The sequence below is a fragment of the Dermacentor silvarum genome, chromosome 6, assembly GCF_013339745.2.
Source record: "Dermacentor silvarum isolate Dsil-2018 chromosome 6, BIME_Dsil_1.4, whole genome shotgun sequence".
Taxonomy (NCBI): Eukaryota; Metazoa; Arthropoda; class Arachnida; order Ixodida; family Ixodidae; genus Dermacentor; species Dermacentor silvarum.
In genome coordinates, this window is record NC_051159.1 from 85,615,748 (window position 1) to 85,633,349 (window position 17,602).

Sequence of the window (17,602 nt, forward strand, 5' to 3'; positions counted from 1 at the left end):
GTTTCAAAGGAAAGTGCACGAATGAATGGAGAGTGGGAGGAGAGGGAGGTGGGTTGTGGGGAGGGGGGATGTGCCAAGGAAAGCGCATAGCACAGCCCAGCACAGCATCGACGTTCGCGTGATCTGCGCTATCGGAAACTCCAGGTGTGCGCGGCGGAGCGCCCCATGAGCGCGCGTTGAAAATTAGGATGATGACTTTACTCCGCCAGGATGCGAGGGGTGCAGTCTGCTTTAGATTTCGTTTACTTTCTTGTGTTCTTCAGAGTGGCCTGAACTGGCATTCCTTCTTTCGTACTTTTACTTTGCTGGCGTGGTTATAAGCGATAAAGTGGCACAGAGGCGTGCTCGACGCTGCGGAATCTTTGATGCGAATTCGCCAGTCGTACACCCCTGTGCCTTAGCGGAGTGCTTAAGTCAAGAGTGCATTAGTGCTTAAGGAGAGTCAACCCTTTCCTCTTAAGTATGCAGAGGCGACGATCACTGTGGTTTCTCGCAAATTCGTTGTCCTTCAGTGGTACTGGCACAAGCACAGTTCTTACCAATGTAATGGCATCTTTGTCAGGGTATAATTCAGCCTGATCCGTCGCCTACATTATGTAGAAAGCTTTCCTATCGTTTTCAGAAAGGTAAGTTCTTGGAGTTTTATTTATTTGTTTATTTTTTCTTGCAGATATACCTAGTCTGTGTTGGCGCAACATTTCCACCAATATACAATTAAAATTCATGAATATTATTGCGAATTTTCGAGGGAATCCGCAGACACCTCAGGCATATATCAGCCATATCCTGTCGACAAATCACACAATATAGTTAAAGAACACACTAGTTTTTCAACAATGCTTTTCCCTCTTCTGACTTAGCAGTGTTTTTCCTCCTCATATTGTTGCCGTGACAGAGACGTGGCAGCATAAAGATATTCAGAGTGAAGAAGTGTTTCCTAGCTCATATAATGTGCTCCGCAGGGACAGGACAAACAGAGGAGGAGGTGTGGCATTACTCATCAAGAACACATTGCAATATGAACCCTTCCCCTTTATTAGTGATCACGAAAGCGTATGTAAACTAGTTATGACCGATGTGACATTAGTAATTGGGGTCATTTATAGACCTCCAGCAAGCCCTGTCGACTACCTCCAAAAGATTGATGAACAGTTAAGTACTCTAACGAACAGTAGAAGCAGAATTATACTTATAGGTGACTTTAATTTGCCCGGTGTAGATTGGGACGCGCGAGTTCCCGGCTCTATGGAAAGACCTCATGCTGACTCGATGTTAGAGATTATGACGAAGTATGGTCTCATTCAGATGGTCAAGAAACCCACTCGAACTCAAGGAAACTGTAATTCGCTGTTGGATTTATTATTTATTTCTGGAGAAGCTTTTGATTATAAAATAGATATTCACGAGGGAATTTCGGACCATAACAGTGTACTTGCTACTATAAATGTTAATAAGAAGTGCGCCTCAAAACAGAAGGCGGCAAACATTTATAATTTTAACGCAGCTGATGACCCTTCAGTTATTGACTACTTAGAAGCTGCCTTTGATACAATGCCACAAGATGATAGCGTTGAGAACCTGTGGCAATATTTCGTCTCAACTGTGAAAAATTGTTTGAAGCAATTTGTACCACTCAAAAAAAAAAAGCGGTCTCGAAAAGAACATCCGTGGATTACTCGAAATATCATCCATTTAAAGCGACGTCTCCAACGTGCTCGTAAAAACAAACCCAAACATGACAGCGTAGTTGCTACTCTCAGTGCGCGATTGCGAAAAGAGCTCAAGGAGGCCAAAACGCATTTCCTATCTACAACACTGACACAGTATATGAGGAGCGCTCCCCAAAAATCTTGGAGGTATCTCTCCGGCTCTAATGTAATAATAAACGGAGTACTAATAAACGGTGCTTTATGCTGTGAACCGAAATCAATCGCTGAAGCATTTAATAGTTTCTTTGTGTCGGTATTTAGTTCAACACAAGGCGAACCCTCAATGGAAGCGTCAGGCAGGCAGCAATGTAATGACATTGTCATATCGCGAGAAGGTGAAATTTCATTACTCTTAAAGCTGGATCCTAAGAAGTTGCCTGGTCCTGATAAGATAGCTAATGAGTTTTTGAGGCGTTACTGTGAATGGGTTTCCTATCTTTTAGAGAATATATTCATATCATCGTTACGTGAGAGCACTGTACCGAGTGACTGACTGTTAGCAAAAGTTCGGCCCGTCTTTAAAACTGGTGATAAATTGGACATTTCCAATTATCGTCCTATATCTATCACATGTTCTTCATGTAAAATATTAGAGCATATAATATCTAAATATGTTCTAGAATACATTGAAAGTCATCAACTTTTTTACGGCAAGCAGCATGGCTTCCGTAGCCGTCTCTCGACAACAACGCAACTTTTCGAAATTACTCATACTTTTGCTACAGCCTTAAGCTCGAGAGAACAAATTGATGTTATCACTATAGTTCTGTCCAAGGCTTTCGACAAAGTGTGTCATGTGAAGCTTTTACACAGATTGCACGACTTTGGTATTAATGAACAAATTATCAATTGTATCAAGACTTATTTAACTAACAGAGAACAGTTTGTGGTAATAGACAAAGAATTCCCTTCGACTGCATCAGTCTCATCCGGGGTTCCGCAAGGGTCCGTTCTGGGTCCTATATTGTTTATATTATATATCAATGATATCGCGAAGGACATACATCCTCTCGCCGAAGTTCGATTGTTTGCGGATGATATTGTGTTATTTTGTCGCATAAGAAGCCTGCAAGTACCAGGTCGTGTTAACTCTTTGAAAGTTGTATATGACTGGTGTGTAAAGTGGAACATGCTAATCAATTATGAAAAGTCTACTTCTATGATTGTGTCAAAGAAGAAGACGCCCTTTATGTTCCCGTACATTATTAACAACAGAAATAAAACCTTCCAGTAAATAAAATATTTAGGAATTACGATTTCTCATGACATGGACTGGAGTGATCATGTACAAAATATATGTGGAACAGCCCAACGAAAACTTGGATTCCTACTGCGAAAATTTAAAGATGCACAACCGGATGTCAAACTAAAAGCATATAAATCAATAGTAAGGCCAACTCTGGAATACGCAAGTATAATTTGGGATCCAAATCAGAAATATCTCATTGACAAGCTTGAGCGTGTTCAGAGAATGGCAATCAGGTTTGTATTTTGCTGTTACCGAAGAACGCAGTCCGTAACAGAACTTCTTGCACGTTCAGAGCTGCCAACTTTGGCTGTTCGCTGAAAAATTGCTAGGCTTAAGTACCTTTACCAGCTCTATCACAATGCATTCAATTTGGATTCCGGCCTATACTTGCGGCTGCCCGGTAGATGGTCATCACGTACTAACCATCCAATTACAGTTATGCCCTACGTGCCAAGAGTTGACGTCTATAAATATTCGTTTCTGCCTAAAACAATTATAGAATGGAATAACCTTGACCGACGAGTATTTGACTATATTTGTTCATTAGAGACTTTTGAAAAAGAGCTGGAACTGTGCTGTATTGATTGAATGTACCCTTCCCACCCTGTAACAGCCCGGAAGGGCTAACAGTATTGGAAAATAAATAAATAATTTACGGCATCACTGGGTTCCTTACTACATTCGCTTCTGCCGCCTCTGGTCACTGCTTGTAAAACATTCAAGAACAAAATAGTTTTTTCTTTGAGCACTTGTTCGCACATTCTGCATGGGAGGTGCACAAAAAGATCATTGCAAAAATACGCAGAAGCACAAATGCTGCAATACGACTAAACCACTCGTATTTCGCAGATGCAGCTTATTGCGTAGAGTTAAGAACTACTGTATGAACTTGGCTCTGAGTTGACAATGGTACTTACGTTGGTTATAGGAGGCGGGTATAATAACCAAATACATACATTGGTTCTTTCGTGGCACCTTTGATCTATTGACCCTTTTCGCGGAGCAGTTTTTATTCGTGAAACGAGATGGTGCTCACGGCGGCGCGCCATACGTCTCCTAAGTGACCGCGCACGAATACGAAACCATAACCGTTTCTACCTTGCTCTGCGCGATCAGCTGTCGGAAATGCAACTGAGTTTTCGCTTTAAAAAATGTGCTCCAATCATGCTAGATTGAATCATGTGGATTGAAGACGTGTGCAGAAGTTGGCTGCAAAAATAGTGACTGGCATGCTAAGGAATGGAATGAATCTGTTTGGCCAAGTTCGCGGACTGCTGCTGCAACTGTCCGAACGTGTTACCGGCACTTCGAGATGTACGGCTTTCCTCGAGGATACGGAAATTTGCTCATCCGCGAGCCTTGTATCGCTAACCTTCAAAGAAAGGGCTTCATCGCCAGAACGTCGGCAAGAGTGAGTACCACTCGTTAAACAATGACAAAAGGAGTAGCGCCGCTTCCTGTCATAGTAAGTTTTGCGCACGTTATCTATACACATCTGTCCCAAATGGCAGGAAAACTTACGCCCACTCTATCGCCGACGTATCAAGAATAAGTGAATGGCGCTACACTTGAATATATGCGCACTGCATACGCACAATAAATGACGGACTAGACCGATGACGCACGAATGTTCGAAGCTGAATGTTTCGTGATGGTCCACAAGAGTAAGCGAGTTACTAGCTGTAATATATGTTTGCTACAAGGTATTACAATGTACAAAACAGCTACGTACGTTGCAAGCCTTGTGCGCAGCAAAAACAAATCTATCGGAACTGAGCACACCTGCGAGCGATTAGGCAGAAAATCAGATAGTGGCCGCACGGAGGAACTTCACTGAGTCAGAAGCTGACCAGCCACTGCTTCAATATATTGCCGAATAAAGAATAAAGAGCAAAACACACTAATCCTGACGGAATTCATGAGCGGGATGTTTGGATAGCTTGGAATACATATTTAGCCCCGCTTTTAGAACAAGCACCATATACGCTGCTTGCGCCGTTTGTACATAACTTAATCTGATCCAAAAGGCGCTTTTGCATTTTCTCTGAAGCTGTGATCAAAGCTTCGTGTCGTCCACCTAGTCACCGCCTACGATATCTCCGAAAACAGAGGTTTTCTAAGCCGCGCCGGCGTCATACACTTCCATTGTAATCAAGGAGGCAGTTGAGGCAAGCAATGGACGCGTCACCACGTGATCAAACATTGCAGCGCCCACGGGATCGCCGCGAAAAAGGTCAATATGAGCTTGCTCACAGCATTACTTAGGAGAACAGTAGAGGGCTGGGAGACGGCTGTACAGTTCACGGTAACATTGAAAGAGTGTTTACGTTGTGAGACATTGTATCACTTTGTGTGATAGTATGCCCTCCCATTATATGTTTTTCTTGTTATGATACCCTTAAATGCAACCTAACACCCCCCCCCCCCCCTTTTTTTTTTAGTCTTCACAAAGCAACAAGAGGCGATTGAGCTGTTCTGGTATCATTTACCTCCCGCAAATTCTGCTCGGAAAAGCTGTCAGAATTGGAATCACGGTCCAAAACGGGGCATCAGATCATCAGCCTTACAATTGAGCATAGGGCGGCAGGTCTCATTAGCGAATGGCTGTGAAACGAACTGGTTTGGAGTGCGTTGCTCTCACGCTCCGACGAGAAGCCTTCGCCAGCAATCAGGCCAAGCCACCGAGGCGCATTCAGGCCGCGAAGGTCCCTATTTTGCAGCGCAGTACTTTTCGGCGGGTAACGCTTGCGCATTAGGGCGCCTCAGCCCACCACTGGAAATGCTTCCAATATTGTCCTTTCTCTAATTCGTTTACCGCAGTACGTGCCCCGCCAGATTAATGGAAACTAAAAATTGAATCGGTTTCGTGCATTACGAAATTCTAGAAACACGTTCAAACAGCGTTGTGAGTTGTGCGTTTTACAGAGGCGAGCTTTCTCACGAACGAAAGTCACCGCATCGTCTGAACAACCGTGACTCACTGCCTGGTGTTGGTTAACCAGCAGCAGCATCACCGGCTGGTAAATTTTCGCACGAGCGCGCTCAACTATCTGCTTGAACTAAAACATACACATACTTTTTTTAAATTTTATTTTTTAGAAGGGCTACCTTAAGGCGCATTATAGCAGGAAACGCTATGGTATATTGACACACTCCCGCAACATGAGAGTACTTCAGTAAAGCTGTGTTGTGAGAATACTCTTAAACCAACGCGTTTAAAGGGATACTAAAGAGGAATATTGAATCTGTGCTTGTAAATTAGCCTTGTACAATACCAAAGCCAGAAAACACGCAAAAATGAAAGACCGCTGGCGAGGCTGCCTTAAATTTTCCGTACCAGCTCACCGGGATGTCGCTGAATATGAGGGCGTCTACCAATGTTTACCGCTAAAAATGGACTACATTGTATTCTAAAGGAGATAAGTGGGAAGCTTGGCAAGCTTCGCGATCATTTATTAAGCAAACGAGGCACAAGCGAAAGAAAGAAGAGAAAGAAAAGAGAAATTTTGAAGTTTGTTTAGTCACACTGAAGTACTTCTACTGAAGTTTCGGCGCAATATTCAGAAAACAGAATGTACACTTTCATTGTCTTCTGTCATAATCAACATGTAATCGCAAAATTAACGAAAATAGAGTTTTAACGTCGTTATGTGTCTGCCTAAGCTGATTTAGTGTTTCTTTTTAGTGTCTCTTTAAGTCAAAAGGGCGGTAATTGAGCACATACATACATACATACATACATACATACATACATACATACATACATACATACATACATACATACATACATACATACATACATACATACATACATACATACATACATACATACATACATACATACACGCCTGCTTGCAAACACACGCGCAGACACACACATGGATACACACACACGCCTACACAAGCAAAAAGTACACAACATACGGAAACGCAAGAGCTACTGGTGACAAAAACAATGTATTTGTTGCTTCGTCTTATTTTAAATTTTTTCTTGCTAATGTCTCCACCTCGAAAAGCCCATTTTTCTTCAAAGACGGAGTCGCATGTTTGTTACAGCATGCATGCAAAAACCTCTGGCCTTGTAATGGCTTTCTTGTAAGAATTCATTTTGAACGAAGCTTGGGCTAATACATCCAAAGTGTTTCGTATACGCTGAAGTGGTTCTCGAAAACTGACAAGGAGCTCTTTGTTATACGAGGAGCTTTGTGAATTTGTTCATTGGTTCATGCAAATACCTGGACAAAAAGTTTCGTTTAATAAACTAGGGCCTTTCTTTTTTGTAGCCGTTAACAGTCTGCTTTGGCTGTATGGCCCTTTTTAATACACGTGCTATATGCCTTTGATGTTTATATGCTCTGCCTGTAACGAATGACTGAATGTTTTACCCCCCAGACATACTCTGTAGACATTTCCTGGAAGTGAGTATGAAGTGCACAGAAAGATTGCAAGGCTGGTGTCTCGCACAGCCATCCGCATGTCGAAGCTGTGCTTGTATTTTCTCACAGGCGCGGCATTCTCAGGCGACCACTTTCTCAAATTCTTCCTCTCGAGACTTCACAGGCAGTGAAAGTCTATTAAATATGAAAGCAAAGGCGGGAAAGGCAATACGCGCCACCCCGACCGGAGTGGCATGAGGCGGCAAAGCATTAGTTATTAATGGTAGCGGAAGCGCCCCTGCCGCCACAGAGAAGGCGCCTGCTGCAGCTTTCGCCGTTGAAGCCTCTAGGGTGTAGTGCTGGAGAGTTTGAGAAGTGGAATGCATAGCCGGTGCTCGATTTCCACGAACAAACAGCCCAGACAAAAGACTTACAGTGCATCGTCTTATAATCGGATAGACCTCGGTTGCATACACGTAAGAGCTGCGCGCGCAGCTCCGCGTCTTCTAGTCGAACTAAGTGCACACGTAAGTTTGTGTACGTTTCTTCAGCGCGACAAGATTAAGGACATGGAAGTGCGTTATAGCTGACTGCCACTAGCAGGACCTAGAGGCAGTGGTAAATATTTGCATCGCAACGCTGTTAGTGATATAGAAGAGAGACCCTTTGTCAGCAATAGAGTTGAGTGCCTTTTCGGGGTTAGTTATTATTGAGGCCGGAAGTGAAGCCTGTAGACGCTGTTGTGTCACACCATTTTCTTTGATTATTACGGATAGAGATATCACGGGTTGACAAGAAAAGGAAACGACGAGGCATTTGCCGAGTGTATGGTGCACCACGGAGATTATACACTGAGACACGGAGATGATAACTCTCTAACCTCGTGGCATGTGCGCCATGTGCGCGGTCGTGAACACGTTTGCTATAACGTGTTCACGACCCATAGGAAAGTCACTCTTTGTATTAGGGGTTCATTATACTATATTTATTTATTTATTTCAATACCCTAAAGGCCCAGAGGGCATTACATAGGGGGGGGGGGGATTTTTATACAATCAAAATGTACAACAAAGTTGCAAATACAAATTAAAATAGCAGAAATGGAGCAGAAATGGAGAGACTACAGAAATGGAGCGTTTACAAATCAAAGCGGGAAAGTACAAGAGGTGTCATCTTACAATCAACAGGTATGTATACTATATAAAATATCGACTTCATGTACATTGACGAGGTTAGGGTTGCTGCGTGTCAATTCTATCAAGATACATCAGCAATTTTGTATTAAAGGTCGATATATCAGTAAGGGTAACCATTTTTATTTCAGATCGTTCCACTCCTTTACTGACAATACAAATGGCGAGTTCTGATATTTCAACGTTCTTGCGAAAATTGGCTCAACTTTACGACGATGATCTTTGCGTGAAGAGATATGATGCGCCAGAAGAATATTCGTAGTTGCTAAAACTGTAATGCTGTGACACATGGAGTGAAAAAATGACAAACGAGATATCCTGCGTCGTGTGTCAAGATTATGGAGATGAAGTCTTCGCTTCAACACTGCTACACTTTGATAAGATGAATATGAAGAAAAAATGAACCTGGCTCCCTTGTTCTGCACAGATTCAGGCTGGCTTGAAAGGTCAACGCTATTTGAATGCCATATTATAGAAGCATATTCTAATGCTGACCTAATCAGCGTTGTGTAGGCATGCAGCTTCATTTCGGCATTGGCAGCTGACAAACGGCGGTTTAAGAGACCTAGTTTTTTATAGGTTTTACTTGCTATATGCTCTATATGAACGTTCCACGTTAGATTAGGCGAGAAGTGGACACCCAGATACTTAAATGACTGTGCTTTTGCGATTATGCTGTTGTTAATCGAATATGTATTCGCAGGAGTATTAGTGAGCGTAGAAAACGTCATCAGCTTTGTTTTGTCTATGTAGATCTCCATTTGCCACAGTGTGCACCACTCATGTAAGCAGGTTATATCAGCCTGTAGGCGTGTTACGTCGAGCGGGTTAGTTATTTGTCTGTATATCACACAGTCGTCGGCGAAAAGGCGTATGCTAGAAGTTCTGTTGTTAGCTATGTCGTTTATGTAAACTAAAAAAAGAAGCGGCCCTAATACTGACCCCTGTGGCACGCCCGATATTACCGCACTACAGCTAGAAATGTGCTCACGAATCTTGACGTGTTCAACGCGACTGCGCACGAATTCTTTGATCCAAAACGTGGTATTGTCGTCAAGTTGCAGTTTACGAACCTTCTTATTTATTATTCTGTTTAGCACCCGATCAAAAGCTTTTGATAAATCTACAAATATAGCATCAACGTTGTGCAAAGCATGCAATGAGTCATGAAGATCGCTTACAAGTTCAAATAACTGTGTTTGACAGGAATTCTTGTATCTAAATCCGTGTTGTTGTTCAAGCAGCAGATAGTTATCGTTTAGGTGGGACATTACGTGCGTGTAAATGATATGTTCCAACAGCTTACAGCCTAACTGAGGTAAGCGAGATAGGTCTATATTTGTTAGGACACGTGCTTACGCCTGTCTTGAATATCGGAATGACGCGCGCTATCTTCCAGTCGTCGGGAAGACAAGCCGATTCCAAGGACTGCTGGAATATGAGTGCTAATAAAGTGGCTGACGTGTGGCATGTTAGTTTAAGTAGCTCATTGCTGATACCGTCAAGGCCCGGTCTACTATTCTGCGGCAGTCTCTCGATTGCGCGTGCAACACCAGCTTCGCTTATTATAATCGATTGGCATTGGTGAAGTATTACTGGGTCAGCGTCATCGGGTAACTCACGTAGTGGAGCCTCTTTTGTAAATACTTGTGCAAAATGTTGGTAAACAGTTCGCTTGTGGTTTCAATGGGCAGCACGTCACTGTTTTCATCCTTTAGCGTAGGTGTCTTCAATTCGGACTTGGGATTTATGTATTGCCAAAATTTTGCTGGCTTGTTTCTCAATACACTGGGCAAAGTTTGGTTAAAAAACTCGTCTTTCGCTGCAATAATTGAAGCCTCAGCCTTAAATGAAGCCTCTTTATAGTTTTCCCAGTCCTGACCTGCGTTTGTTTGCTTGGCCCTGCGGTATACACTTTTCTTTCTATTTAGACACCTCTTTATCTTTTTCGTAAACCAAGGAGCATTGTCGCTTGTTTTAATTGTTATTTTTGGTATGCAGGCACACTCAATTTCTTTTAGTTTGTCATGAAACAGTAACCAGTTTTCATTAATTGTGCCCGTGAAGTAGGAATCTTCAAACGTCAGGCGAAATTCCTGCAACATACTATTCATTTTACCGCAGTCGGCCCTAGAGTAGTTCAAAATTGTTTTGTAGTAGTCGATTTATCAGGAATCAGAGCTGGAAGAACGCAATGCACTACTTTATGGTCGCTTAGTTCCTCTAGCACGTGGGTTTCAGAATTATCAGGTAGATTTGTCTGCAACAGGTCTAATATAATACTTCCACGTGTCTGGTTTTTGACAAGCTGATTGAGATGATACATGCTTAATATATGTAGCAATCTGGAACACTCAGGGCGATTTTTTGAGGAAGTGATGGACCGTTTGACCCAGGTAATACCCGGCTAGTTAAAATCACCGCCTAAAATTATGATGCATTTTGGATATGTTTTAAGTGTATCGTCAAGTGACTGCTGTAAATGATTAATAAAATCGGAAGAGCTTCCCGGAGGGCGGTACAATGCGCCCAAGACGTAGGTGATACCCTTAAGTCGCATCATCACGCAAATCAGCTCCAGTGGGGTGTCAAGTGAAACCAAAGCTGGCTGATAATCACTTCTAATGTCAACTAATACACCACCTCCTCTATACTGTCATTCCTATCTTTACGAAATATCGCAAAGTCATTAGGCAGAGATAGCTCACTGTTTTCAACATCTGCAGAAAGCCACGTTTCAATTGCAATGATGATATCCGCAGAACACGTGTTTATAATTGCGTTAACCATATCAGTTTTTGGGAGTATGCTGCGGAAGTTGGCGAGGATAATAGATAGCTGTCTACCATTTTTTATTTCTACTGTGCGCTGCATTTTCTGTCACTGATCATGATGCCTTCCCTGAGCGAATATCTGCTTTACACGTTGTGAAACCGTATCATATGTGTAGATCTCGCCATGAATATGTAGTTTGTTGTATCTAAGTGTAAAACGTTCGTTGTTCACGCGGTTGATTTTCGCAAAGTCTTAGTTTTTTACGTTCTAGTTGAATTTTTGGTGAAAAATCTTCCTCTAGCCACACTTTAGGTAACACGTCCCTAAGTTTGAATGCATTTTTAAAATCTGATCCTTCATTTTGTAATTGAGAAATTTAATAATAATAAAGCGCATGAAGTTGTTCCGGTGAGGGCCAATGCAATGGACACGTTCGATGCCATTAACTTCCAAATTCACAGTAGTATTTGTAAAGTCTCAAACTATACTCTCAGTTGACACATAGTCCTCTCCCTCCGAATCAAGCATGCCCTTTACAAGCAGGTTGTTTCGTCTTGATCTGTTGTTAAGGTCGTCAACCATGCCACTGAGTTCCGTGTTTGTCTTTGACACTGCAGATTTAACCTCGTTCACTGAACCCCTAACCGAAGACACATCGTTTTTTTAGTTCAGAAACACCATTCATCTTTTGCACAATGAGACCAACCTGAGCCCCTATTTTGCCAACGTCCTGTTTGAGTTTGTTCAGAATGTGGAAAGTACTGCTCCATTTTTGTTCATTCACAGCCATGAACTCTTTCAAAAGGTTATAACATCTTCAGTCTTAGGCCCAGGGTTCGCCTCAATGTCACCAACGCGAAGAAGTGACAAGGCGAAGCGCGCGGCTCAGAGCAGGAAGCAAGACCTCGGCAGTAGAAAACTAACGAGTGCAGCCGCCACATTACAAGGACTGATTCGAATGCCCTTGCCGGACCGCCGAGGAGAAAAGGACCCAATTCTGGCTGGATATGTATCAGCATGACACCATGTTCCGGGTGGCCAGGGCACGAGTGCCCAGGATTTATTGAGCCGTTCTTTTATACATTGGAATGGGGCAACGCCCCTCAGATAATCATGCTACGATATACAGAGAAGTTGCGCAACGCCCCCTCAGCTTATAAATCGTAGCACACGTGTCAGGCGCGATACGATACAAACATCAACACCCATAGTGCACTTTGTTGTTACAGAAACTATAAAACAGCTAGTGGGATCAGCAGCCACAGAAATTGTTATCAAAACAGAGAAAACTTTCAAACCTACCTAGAACAAAGCAGAACTGATTTTAGCACGTGCCACGCGTGGCTGCAAATCCCAGAGATTCAGTGGTGATTCACTGCTTTTATACGGTCAGATGATTGTGCCAGCAGTGGCGACGTCACGAAGCGAAGCAGGCAGGAGCGCCACCAGATTCAAGGCAACAGGGGGGGGGGGGGGGGGGGCGACACCATGAAGCAATGGAGTGGCGGAATCACGCCAGCGCTGGTATCCGCGGCCTTGAAACAGCGACGACGGAAGCAGCCCAAGGGTGTCTCCCGGTGTCCGGTGGTCAGGCAAGTAAAAAATCCACGCTTTTTCCAGACGATGAGCAGATCGAGAACAAGGCAGAACTGATTTTAGCACGTGCCACGCGTGGCTGCAAATGCCACGGGTGGCTGCAAATTAGTTGCAGTCTGCGCGAGCGAGAAAAAGTTAAAGAGACTTTGAGTAATCAACGGCACGAATACACACCATTTCGCCAATGTTTACTCGCCGTGGTTGCTCAGTAGCTATGGTGTTGGGCTGCTGAGCACGAGGTCGCGGGAGACAAGAAAGAATGAGTTAAGTCATTTGCCTCTGTACAGGGATGACCGCTTATTTGGTTCAACGTCAACTCCTCCAGAGCACGCTGACTGATGCGAAAGGAACAAAATTTGGAGCAGTCTACGAGACGGACTTGTTCAAACATTGTCTGCTCCAGCCTTTCTTAAATAGCGGTGATTGTCAGTATCATGATTTTCATGTGAAGCGAAGAATGCCCGGGTGAGGGCTGGCGGTCATAAGGAGCGGTGGTGGAAAGAATTGACGTTTCAACTAGGGGTATCAACCCTGAGGTGCCGCTAGCGCTAGGAGATTGCCACATAACTCATTACTTAATAAAATGCCTCTCAAAATAAACTAATACTAGCACTCCTGTAGAAACAGATTCTCGTACTTCTCGGTTTGGTGCATAAGTGTATCAAAATATAAGCAAGGTAGACGAAACATTTCCTTCATTCTTTTTCGCCGATCTGGCGCGACATCTGTCTTTGATTTATTAAAACATTTTCTTGGGCCAGTTGATTCATACCATAAACACCTAAAAAAATACCTTAAGAAAACCTTGTTTTTTGTTCTGTTATGTATTCCCTCCAGATTTTAGTTTCCGGCGCAGTGTTTGCTTTCTTAAGTCTGTTTTTTAGGTTTCGATAGTTGGTGGGTCAGCGCATGTGCATCTTCAACCTGCCTTCACGTATTTTACAGAGGCTAGCGTCGTGCTGCGATATATCGATGGGCTGTTATAACATGTGGTATAATGGACCGTGTGGTTCTGTAATAGTACGTGGCTATGATGTGGTTGTTTTGCGGATGTCCTGGTAACTCTATCATATTTGATTGTTTTATCATGAGTGTGGTACCGCGCGCTGGTCTCGTGCTGCAATTATATATAACAGGTTTCTTCAATTAGCCTCAGCTGGTAGCAAGCGCTAGTCCTGTGTGGCCGTCTCGGTTTTTTTTTTTTTTTTTTTTGCAGCAAAGCTGTATAGCTTTACCTCCCAATGGGTCTGTCGTGTCCGTAGGCAAAAATTCTGGAGGACCCGCGCCGCATGCGACGCTGGGTTCCTTGCACGACCAGCACATGGGGCTCACCCCAGGGCATCCGTGCCAGCGGCGGTGATGCCGTGTGGGAGGAAAAGAACCAGAAAGCTCGCCTTCACGCGTAGCGCTCGCCGCAAGCGTTTCCCGGTAAAGATCACTGCTGAATAAGCTGTAGTTTCCTGGAAGCGGCAGCTGCAGCATACGAAGCAGGGAGGGACGTAACTACACTTTCGTATGTAAAAGAAGAATCCGCCAAGCAAGTGATTTGTGTTGTGACAGTGCTATGGGAAGGCCACGTATAATGAGGACTCCTGAAGAGCAACGTGCCTGCGAGGCGCGGCGAAATTGTGGTTAAGTGCATTTCTCTTCTCTCTGGTCCACTCTACGTAGGCTCACGAAGTAGCGGTGCAAGCCAAGTCGCAGGCCGTTGGAACGTCTTAGGCTTATAATTTGCTAAAGTGCATGTGAATGTCGCTATGTGAATAATTTCAAGCTACGTCGCAATAGGTAATCGTTCTAGTTGTCGTTTACAGCTTCGCTGTCCAACACCTTCACAACGTGAATTGGAGACCTTTCTTTTTTGGCTGAACTGCTTTTATTTCTTCAGTTTATGTTTAGTTTGTAGTATTGTTACTTGTAGTTTGTGTATTGTTACGCTTTACAGGAGACATACTTTGCACAGTTCATATTAGTTAGCCCGTGATGCGGCATTGTCACTGCTATACCACCGTGCGATTATCAGCAAGGAGTTCACTTGGCATACGTGGACAAATACGGGCTAACGATCGTTCAGGGTCCTTGACAGAAGCAAAAATGCAATTTGAGTCACGAAGGCCCTGCTGCTTGACTTACGCCTCACGTCTTATAGACACTCTTTCAACTTCTATCAGTCATCTGGCTTTTATTTCTGTATTTATTCCTAGTTTTTCTATTTGTGTTAATTTTTGTTTTCATCGCCTCCTCTTCCTGTAGCCTTCTCTTCATGTTCTCTCAAACAACTTATTTGAAGTAGCAAGCTCTGGATATAGCAGGGCGGAAACATTAAGTTTGCATTAAACCCTCTCTCTTTCTCACAGGACCTCAACTTCTTTTCGACTCAGATTGAGTCTTCCTTTCTTCCCACCTTGAGAAATTTTGGCACGACATGAATGCATGAGGTTGCGTCTTGTCTCTACGCTTTTCCTTACTTTTTCTGTCGTCGTCGCGAATTCGCGAACGGCCAGGTGTGAACGCTTAAACGTTTCTCAAGCCTAAATAATGATCGCAATCACGGCGGCGCCAGAGGAAACTGACGGGCGGCTCTGCGGAGGCGATTTGATGTCTTTGAAAATTCCGAAGGTCATACTGAATTATCAACACCTGCGCTGGCTCAAAGAGCCCGACGACGCATCCTTAAAATTGTTGACTCAGAGAAAATGTAGGCGAAAACATAGAGGAAAAGAAAGAAATGCTCGAGTAGTTTTCGCGTAGGTTAAAGGTTGATATAGATAGAATTTTCCATTGTGTTGTAACGCACGGACGGAGTACGCCGAACAGGGCTGGCACTGTCCCTTTTAGAAATTTTATGCTCTTGATTGTAAAAAAAATGTTTCTATTTCTATTTAAAATGAAGAGAAAAAATGTATTCCTTAATGTCTCAGTGACATCGCTGCACAGACTTAGTTCATTCTGTTTCATCGGTTGAAGTAATGGGCAGTTTCTTCTCCATAAGTTATGGTGCTAGGCATTGGTTGGCGATGATGTACCTAAGAATCATCAACGATAAAAAAAAAACCTGCAGGTGATAATGATAGCCGGATAAATTTTATGATACTTACGTCTTAGCACGGCGGCCCATGTTTTGGCCTCTGTACTTTTGCATTTCAACGTGAAAAAGAATACGAAAACGACAAATGCCCGAACGGCGTACGTTTCTTGCTAAACGTGAATTTCCAGTAAAAGATACATAACAAAGAAAATCGACAGCACGGAAGACGGTGTCTTGTGAAAGTCGTGAAGGTTGTGACTGAGCCATACCTCTGTTAGAAAAGCAACAGCAACCATTGCTGTCGAATTCCCTGACACATTTATCGAACGTGCTCAGCCGGCTGTACATAATGCTCGCATTTTTTCGAAGATATCATTTTATGCCCAGTTGCGCTGGTGCGATAAAAATGAATGTGATGCGGGACGTGCAGTGTGAAAGAAAAAAATATCACAGGCTTTATGTTTACTTAAAGGTGTTTGCTTAAAGTGTATTGATGGTGTATACAAGATTCAGAGATCAAGGAAATTTTCTATTCTGTATTCTTACATCTACGAGTCGTATATGTGCATTGGAATAATTTCGAACAAGTGAGTATTTTCCACAGTCTTTTATTCCCTGCAACAAATGTTTTTAACGTCAAACCGCACACTGTCTGCCATTGTCACGCGAAGAATTTTCTTTTTTCGGTTTCTAATTATAATAAAGTTTTACTACTACTACTACTGCTACCCATTGTGCAAACAAGGAATTTATCATAGAGACACGTGACCAAATGCAACAAGAGGCAGCTACAAATACTTTTAGTCAAGTCGCGGCGAACTCCAACCCATGTGCCGAGTAGATGTGTCGCAATGCCATGGTGGCGCGAATTAGAGCAAGCGGTCATTGTTCACACATACTTTCGTCGTACAAGTATGCACAAGTTTCGAGTAACGGCACGCTTAGGCGCCAGTCGAGCGCTTAATGTGGTGCTTCGAGCTGTCGTTCCTCTCTTTCTTTTTTTAATCAACTCGATTTGACAGGGAACGTGAATGAACTGTTTAAACCAAGCTTGACCAAAGAATAGGAATTAATTAATCCGTGAGTTCTGTTACTGAAAACTACGAAGTATCACATAGTCAACGGCGTGCCTCGGGGAGGTAGAGGTGAGCTTGCACCTGCAACATTTCGAAAGCTGGGTGTACGGTGATATACGTAACTCCGTCACCCCGCCCTCTCCCCCCTTCGCACCTTCCTCACGCCCGTCCCTCCTTACCTCATTTCTACGAAGGAAGAAAAAGAAAGTGAATTTAAAAGGCATCAAATTGTGCGTCATCACGCCGGCACAATAGATGCACCTTGGGTTGGAGTAACCTTTTACAATTTATATATATTGCACCTTGGGTTGCACCTTGGGTTGGAGTAACGTTTTACAACCTTATATATATATATATATATATATATATATATATATATATATATATATATATAATGTTACTTTTATGCCTGATGCCAATATGCATTCCTGCTCTTGTTAAAATATTCACAGCTGGCTCTTTTCCTCAACATTGTCAGATAGGCCGCTCTGATTAGATTGATATAGAAAGCAGAACATAAAATTATACCGGAAGTTTTTTTAATATGCCGTTCGTGCCTACGAAATTGCAGAGTGAAGCCACAGGAGCGATAAGAAGCGC